Source organism: Sciurus carolinensis, chromosome 1 (assembly GCF_902686445.1).
Source record: "Sciurus carolinensis chromosome 1, mSciCar1.2, whole genome shotgun sequence".
Classification (NCBI taxonomy): domain Eukaryota; kingdom Metazoa; phylum Chordata; class Mammalia; order Rodentia; family Sciuridae; genus Sciurus; species Sciurus carolinensis.
The window spans coordinates 46,867,580-46,876,291 of NC_062213.1; the positions used below are offsets into that span (position 1 = coordinate 46,867,580).

The 8,712-nt window shown below is 35.1% G+C and overlaps 1 pseudogene; it reads right to left on the reverse strand.

Annotated features, from left to right (window-relative positions):
• Positions 1 to 5,315: 5,315 nt before the first annotated feature.
• Positions 5,316 to 5,914, reverse strand: LOC124981150 (U8 snoRNA-decapping enzyme-like; annotated as a pseudogene).
• Positions 5,915 to 8,712: the final 2,798 nt, after the last annotated feature.

Below are 8,712 nucleotides of genomic sequence, written 5' to 3' on the forward strand. Positions count from 1 at the left end.
GCAAAGTCTTTCTGAACTTATCTATAAATTACTCATAAGAATTGCTGCTGTAGTTACTACCCTGCTTTATAGTTCTTGGTCTTCCTGATTGCATTGTTTAAATCCAAATAACAACCTAAATCTTATAGTTTAGAAGGTAAAATGTCATTTTTTTTGTCCAAGTAAAAATGATTCCCTGTTCTCTATGAAAAGGGAAAGGTAATGTGTTTGCTGTATGGTTTGGTATAGGAAAGATTGGCCCTGAATCTCATTTTGGAAAATCTTTACTCCTCAAAACCCAAGTATACCTTTCTTGCATTGGCTATCTTCCTCTCTACTTTAATATATTCCACTGATATCGAATGTCCCCTAGTAGAGCAGATAATCAAATAGTGTTTGAGCATCTTTCTTGTTCATATTCACAACTAACTTACTCATGTAATAGAACATACAAACACTTGGCAGAAGGGGATACATCTTACATCTGTATTCACACAATGCACTGTGGTTTATTTTGTGAACTTCACTTAGTACTTGAAGTGGTGAAGCTTTCACTAGTTATACATTTCCCCCAAAACATACCATATTAAGTCATATTACACCATACCACAACAAGGGCAGGTATTATTTTTGTATTTACCTTTGTTTGTGGGCAGTGCATAGTTTTTGGTGAAAATAATCAAATCAATTACCACTAGTTTGATCATCTATAATACCCTTTTAACCATAATAATAATTAGGAATATCAAGAACATCCTTTAACCTTGTGGAACATTTTACAATCAGAAAAAACAAAAGCACAATTCTAATGGGAAGAAAATTAGAAATTTCCCCCACATTCTTACCACTAATCTTCAACCTTTCTCTTTGACTCTTTTTTTCTACCACTAACTAACCCTTTAATGTGGACTAATACAGAACTTATTTTCTTCTCTCTCTGGACTCTCTCTCTCTCTCTCTCTCTCTATCCAGTTGCATTTGGTCATTACTGAAACTCTATAGCGATAACTCCTATTTCCCTGGCAGGATCTCCTCTCTGAGCTTAAACAGTATGTCTTATTTCCTACCAGATAGTTCCATCTCAATGTCTCATACACATAACAAATAAAACATATTCTAAGGTGTATAAGCCAAGTGTTCTTATAATATCCAAGGTGACTAGTGAGATCAACTTCTTCCTGACTGTATTCCAAGAGTTATTCTAAACACTTTTATCTCCATTACTTCTCATATCCAATAAACCATTAAATTTTTTGCATGTTTTTAAAATATTTTGAAATGTCTTGTTTTTCTTCATACTCTCACTCCTCTAACCCAATCACTCATCATTTCTCTCCTGGAATTTTGCAATGTCCTCTTTAATGCTTTTCCTACCTTGAAGGTAACACTCTGCAATTCATCTTCCATACAGCTTCTAGAGTGATCTTTTTTGTCACTGTCTAGCTTTCCATCATTGAATAGCTCCCCACTAGCTATATGGTGAAATATAATAATTTATCATTCTGTCTTTGTTTTCTTTAGCTTGAGCTCCTCTTTTCTTTCCAGTCTGTATTTCTTCCTTTATTATAGATTTCCATTCTTTCCTCTTCTTCCATTCTTATATATGCACTGTTCAACTTAAGGATCCTCCCCTGTTCAACTTAAGGATCCTCCCCAGTCACTGGAGGAACACTACTCATACATTGAGTCTCTGCCTAATTCTCATCCTTCTGTGGAAGAAGAACTGGGTCTTTTCCTGTCACATTATCCTTTTAACGTGGTTTCATTATAATTCTACACTGCTGTAAGATTACTTGTCTGTTTCCATGGCATAGGACCATGAATATTTAATCTCACATGCTCCCTGGGCCAGAACATCTGCCCCCCAAAATATCTTAAAATTATTCACGTGATTCTGTGCCCTTTCCATTTTAACAACTTACTTTCCATACCAGATTTAATGTGTCTTGTCATTCATGGTCAAAAATATATCCCGTCTCATTCTAATTTATGTATTTATGTAAGTGGCTTCTGAATAAGGACCCAGAGCTCATATTTTTCTCAGATAAAAATAAATGCCAAGAACAGCTGTACATCTCCTAAACAATTGGTTGTTTGTGAATCTGCAAACAACTGTTCATAGTATTGTGGATCTTGAAACAGATTGTATTTCCCTTTTTGCTTCAGCATTAAAAGAAATCCAGAAACAAAAGTGTGGTTCTCCTATGAATATGACAGAAACTTATAATGAGGCTTTATGTACACTAAGTTCTTATTTCATTTTCTACCATTATTTCTTAATCAGATATCTCCTTGGTTTATCTTTCCTACCTTCGTATGCTTTTGTAAGAGATATCAAATTTTTAAATATGTGACAGTAGTGAATGATATTTACTTACTTCTCCTTAATTAAAATGCTCCATGCTGTGATATGCAATCACTTTTATCTTAATCCTGGTGGGGAAAGTGTTTTGAACAACATAATCCATTTCTCATTTCTTTGAATTATTTATAATGTGTTTACATTAAGCCTTGATCAGCGAGCTAATTTCTAGATATCTTTATTTTGCTCCACCTAAGAGAAATGTATACTATACTTGGAATTAGTACATTATTTGAGATAAATTTATCATTTCTTTGTATGTAGCCCATAAAACCTTTAGTTTCTGTGTGTCTATCATTGTAATTAAGATTGCTATATTCCACTGGGTTATAAAAATCATTGTTGAGAATATTAGTAAAATTTCTAGAATCAGATATTTTTGATTACAATTAAGTCTTTACCTTAGAGATAACCACTGAATATTCAATTTGTAATAGTTAAGTTGAATCTATACATTGTATGAGTTCTAAATGTATCATATTTCCCAATAAAAAAATTCAAAACTAATATTGCCAAAAGTCTAGACAGATATTAACATTAATTATATGTACACTGTGGGTGGTATATGAATGAACTTATAAATGATGAAACTACATAGTCTGTTTGGTGTATTAGGTAATTTGAATATGTTTTACTGCTAAGAAAACTAGAAAAATCTGATGAAAATATTGTTTTTAGAAATATGGGACTATTCAATAGTTATAAAGGCAGAAATGACTCTTAGGACCAAAATCTCTGGAGGAAAAAAAGCAAATCTGACATTTGTACCACTTCCCTCCAGAGACATCAATTCTACAATAAATAGTTTAGAGACTGGGAAGCTAAACTGAGTTTTCAACAGCACTGTGAGTTTAAGAGAATAAAAATGGAATACAGAGACTTCTAAGAAGAGTGCAGACCTTGAAAATTCCAAGGATTTAGATTGGGACTCCCAAGGGCCACACCTGAAGAGGAAGAATGAACTAAAATAGCCCAGTCCTCACAAGGACTGGAGCACAGTTTTGAATCAGCCCAATTCCTGACTGAATTATAGTGAGCTAGTATTCTTTTTATACCAGCTATCTGCCAGAAACAAATGTAAATCTTATTTGGGATGAAGATAACTTTATTTTAGTCCTCAAATTACCTCTATAATTTTTCAAATACCACAAATGACATTGAATTTAAAAGATCAGGCATCCAGAGAGAACAAAATGCCATGGAAAAAGCAAGGAAGACAATAGACAAAATAACAGATGCTTAGATCATCCAGTGACATTTTAGATGTGGATTGTTCAAAGCACAAGCAATAAAATGTTTTGGGTGGCTTATATCATATGTAAAAGTAAAACATACAATAATAATAGTACAAAGTACAGAAATGATATAAGTCAAAGTACAATTCAAAAACTCCTTACATTATAGAGAAATGCTATAATATTAATATAAGAGTAATTTAAAATAGACTGCTAAGTATACCTATTATAATATCTGGAGTAATCACTAAAAGGAGCTTTAGATAAAAATTCAAACAAGAAGATAAATGGAATACTAAAAAAATTGGTTAGTCAAAAAGGAGATAAGAAGAATGGAGTCTCAAAAATGGAATAAACAGAAAATAAGAAGCAAAAAGATTTTCTCTTTTGGTATTATACCTTATTTTTTTCCCCATGAATACTTAACAAAAAAAATGTATACATAAATAAATACTATTAATTTTATCTTTCCTCATAAAGCAGATATTAGTAAGCTATGAATCAGAGGCTAGCCAACTGCTTTTTTATTAGTGTCTTATTGGGACACAGTAACACATATATTTATGTATTGTTCAGATATTTGTGTGTGTGTGTGTGTGTGTGTGTGTGTGTGTGGTGTTGGAGATTAAACTCAGGTGTGCTCTACCACTGAGCTATATCCCCAGTGTTTTTAAAAATTATTTTATTTTGAGACAGATTCTTGCTGAAGTTCCAAGGCTGGTCTCAAACTTACAATCCTCCTACCTCAACCTACTGAGTAGCTGGGATTATAGACATGTCAACAGGCTTGGTTCTGTACAGATAGTTTTGACACAGCAGAGTCACAGAGTTGCCATTGAAACCATGTGAGCTACAAAGCCTGAAATATTTACTGTCTGGCACTGTAAGAAACCCTGTCCATCCTTTATTCTGGAGTCTTAAAGATCAAGGACTACGGATCTCTATACTTTTTATGATACCTGGCACATTTAGGTATATAGTATTTGTTGAAAGGATCTAATTTTTTTCATTGCCTACCTATCAGTTCTTCCTTTCTGAGAACTTTTTGGTAGGGCAGGGTAAGTCAGGGGCTGGCTCAGTTCCTTTCTGATTTTCCCAGAGACTAGGGCAGCTCAAAGATGAAAGGCCTAGAGGACAGACACCAGGACTGACACCAGCTCCAAGGTTAGCCCAAGAAGACCTAGACACTTTCTGACTCTTTATGCTGAGTTTCAAGGGGAGAAAAGGTGAGGTGTCCATTAGGCCCTCTACCACTTTCAGAAGCCAAAGGCAATGGTTAATCCTCAGGTAAGGGTGGGCATATCTCAGGGAGCAGGGGGTCCTCTGCTGCTGCTCTCCCTGGGCTAGACCCTGGAGAGCAGTCTTTCAGGACAGGTGCAAGAAGGAAGGAGCAAGGGTGGTGACAAGCCAGGTTCCATAAATGCCCCTTCCTGGTTATACTAGCCATCATGGGGCAAATGTGTCAGGCTGTATACGGTTACAGATTGTACCTGTGCAAGCCTGGAGCTTCCAGGCTCTGTGTGTGCACAAGTACAGAGGAGTCAGATCCTGAGGATCTTCCAGGGTCACTGGGCCATGAGTAGGAGGGCCCTCTGCACACATGTCTCCTGCACACACGTCTCCTCCTGTTAATCTGGTATCATCTACCATTTATCAGACTCAGAATAAAAGAATATTCCCTTTTCCCTGTATTCCTCCCTCCCTAGCACCAGGTATCATAGATCCATGGAGGGTTGCCTCTAGAGATGAGCTGGGGTCCTAAGGTCTAGGAGAGAACCAGATTCCAGGAGTCTCAAGTACTGGAAGGCTTCCAGTAGCTGTTCCTGAGCAGCACCAATAAAAGACTTCTCCAGGAAGGTTGGCAGGTCTCCCCTGCCATTCTGCAGAGTATACAGAAGCAACCGAATGCACAAGGTCCAGGCCATGGTCCTTGACTCATGGTACACCAGCTTCCACAACCTGCAGCTTCTGTAGAGTCAGATGCTTGGTGTAGAAGTGGGTCATCATGTGCGATCTGGTCCCCTCATATGAGCACCGGTAGTCAGTTCTATGGAGAAGGCAGACACTGCTTCACAGAGCTCTTCGAGCAATTCTCGGTTCAGCCAGTCCACCAGGCTGCTATCCTGCGTGCCCACAAAGCTACCAGGGAAGCCCAGGTATCCATGCAAGCACATGTGCATCAGTCCTGTGTGCCGCAGCGGCTTGCAGTGGAGAAACATGCAAGCATGCCCCAGTCAGGCCCCAATGCCGGGCCCTGGGCCAGCTCTACCTTGTGGCCCTTGGCCAAGGCCGTAGGCTTTCTCTTTCTTTGCAAGATTGTTTTCTTAAACCAAACCATATTGATAATCATATAAAAGGTAAATGAACGAGATACTCCAATTAAAAAGTAGAAATTATTGTGGTAGGAAAAAAGCAATACCCAACTATATGCTATTTATGAGGAAGCACTTCAAATATAAAGTCACAAATGAGTTAAAATATGGGGAAAACATTAAGCATAAGAAAGGAGTAGTTATATTAATAAGATAATGCAGACTTCAAGAAAAAGAGTACTACTACTACTACTAGTAGTAGTAGTATATCAGCATTACATAATGATAAAGGAATGTATCATTGAAAATGTCTAACAATTCTATGTCCATAATTAGGAAGAATCGCATGTAAGCTACTCTGGTCTGTTTCTTTTCTTTCTTTAAGTTAATATTTATGAGAACAAAGCCAAGCTTATTTGTTTGAATATTATTTATGTCTGTTTTCTGCTTTGGTCCTATCAAAGCAGAATTTGGTGTTTCTGTCAGATATTTGACCCTCTGGATTAGTCAGCTTTCCATCACTGTAATGAAAAATCTGAGGCAATTAATTTATAAAGAAAAATGGTTTATTTTGATTCATGTTTCTTGAAATTCCATTCCAAGATCAAATGGCCTAATAGCTTTGGGCCTCTTGCAAGGGCAACACATCATGAAAAGATTACCTGGTGGAGCAAAATGCCCACTTAGAGCCAGGAAGCAGCAAAAAAGAAAAACAAGAACAGGAAGAGACCATGGTTCCATAATCTCCTTCACGGTCACACTTCCAATGACCCAAAAACCTCCCACAAGGTCCTACCTCTTAAGGTTCCACCACCTCCTAATAGTGCCACCCTGGGGACCACACTTGTAACACTTGAATGTTTGGGGACACACATTCAAACCACAGCAAGCTCAAAGTCAAAAATATTTTTTGACATTTTTTTTAGAAAACCAATTGCCAACCTTGCTAGGCAAGCTAATAATGGGGTTTCCAAATGTAAGAAGAAAAAACTAGCATAAAGAGAAAAATAAATCTAAATACAAAGGTATTAGGTAGTACATTTCCAAATTATCCCTGAGCCAATCAAAAAAGAAGAAATTTAAAAGATAGTATAAGATAAAATGATAAAAGTACCACATTAAATTTTGTTGGATGTCACAAAGCAGTACTTAGAAAATTTATTATACATTTAAATCTTTTTATTAGAAAAGAAGAATTGCTGAAATTAATTATGTAATATTTTACCTTAGGAAACTAGAAAAAGAAAATTAAAACCAAAGAAAATTGGAGAAAATCAGAAACAGCATTAATTAATGAAATTTAAAACAAGAGATAATAAATCCAAAATTGCCTTAATGAAAAGTTTAATAAAATTGTCAAACTCATTCTGCAATTAGACACAGATAGAAACAGAAAAACCAAAAACTCTATACTATAATTGCATTTACCAATCAACAGAACTAAAAAGAAAAAAATCACAAGGACATTTTAATAAGTCCGAAAAAACACACTTGACAATTCAATATATGTTGAGGATTTCAACTTAAAATATAATTTTTTTAAATTTGCATATTAATTTAGGAGAGAACAGTAAACCCTACATATAATATTTTATTTGTTCTTCACAATATTTCTAATAAAGCAAATGTTATTATGCAAATTTTATAAATGAAAGGCCAGTTTCAGGAAGTCTGAGTTAATTGCCCAAGATCATTAGATGGTGAGCAGCTGGAATAGACTGCAGTTCAAGTGTGCCAGTCATAATTTCTTTCCTAACCATTTTGCTACCTGACTTCAGAAAATATGCTCTTGACATCTTGATAATACATTTATTTCAATACTGATTTATGACTGTTTAAAATCTCGGAAAACTAAAAATGCAAGAAAATTTCATTTTAATCAAAATCATCTACAAAAATTCTATAGCTAACATCATACCCATGGTAAAAGACTGAACGTTTCCCCTAAGTTTTGAAGCGAGGAGAAGATGTTCTCTTTCGCTACTTACATGCAACACTGTACTAACCAGTATAATAACTCCTAACCTGTTCAACAAAGCAAGAGAAACAAACAATAAAAATTGAAAAGAAAGAAGTAAAACTGTTGCATGCAGTGGAACACACCTGTAATCCTAGCAACTTGAGAGGCTGAGGCAGAACTATCACAAATTCAAGGTCAGCCTGAGCAACTTACAGAGACCTTGTCTCAAAATAAAAAATAAAAAGGGCTGGGGATATAGCTCACTGGTAAAGTGCTCCAGGGTTCAATCCCCAGTACTGCAAAGAAGAAGGAGCTCTGTCTTTATTTGGTAATGAAATGGTAGTCAATTTAGAATATTTAAAGGCATCCACAAAGAACTATTGAATAAACTTGGCAAATTCAGAGGATACAAAGTCAATATAAAGTCATTATAAAGAAATCAGTTATATTTTTATATATAGACCACAAATTGTTGAAATTTTAAACCAGATTTATTTTTTATGGCTTCAGGCCATTTTCATTTTTATTTTTAATATTTTTATATTTTAATGGTACATTATAATTATACATAATAATGGGATTCATTGTTACGTATTCATACAAGCAATAAGCAATAAAATTTGGTTGATATTGTCTAAAGTAGATTTCAAATACCATATAAACCTTAAATACGAGGAAAAAAACTTTGACATCCATAAGACTTTTTAAATAATAACTACAAATCAGACATAAATTAAAGTAGACCTAAATAAAATAGTTATACCCTATGTTTATCCGTTAGAAGATATTGCTAAAATATTCTCCCCAATTTTATCTCTATATTCAAGTCAGTCAAAATGTAGCCAGTTTTTTGTTGAAATGAAT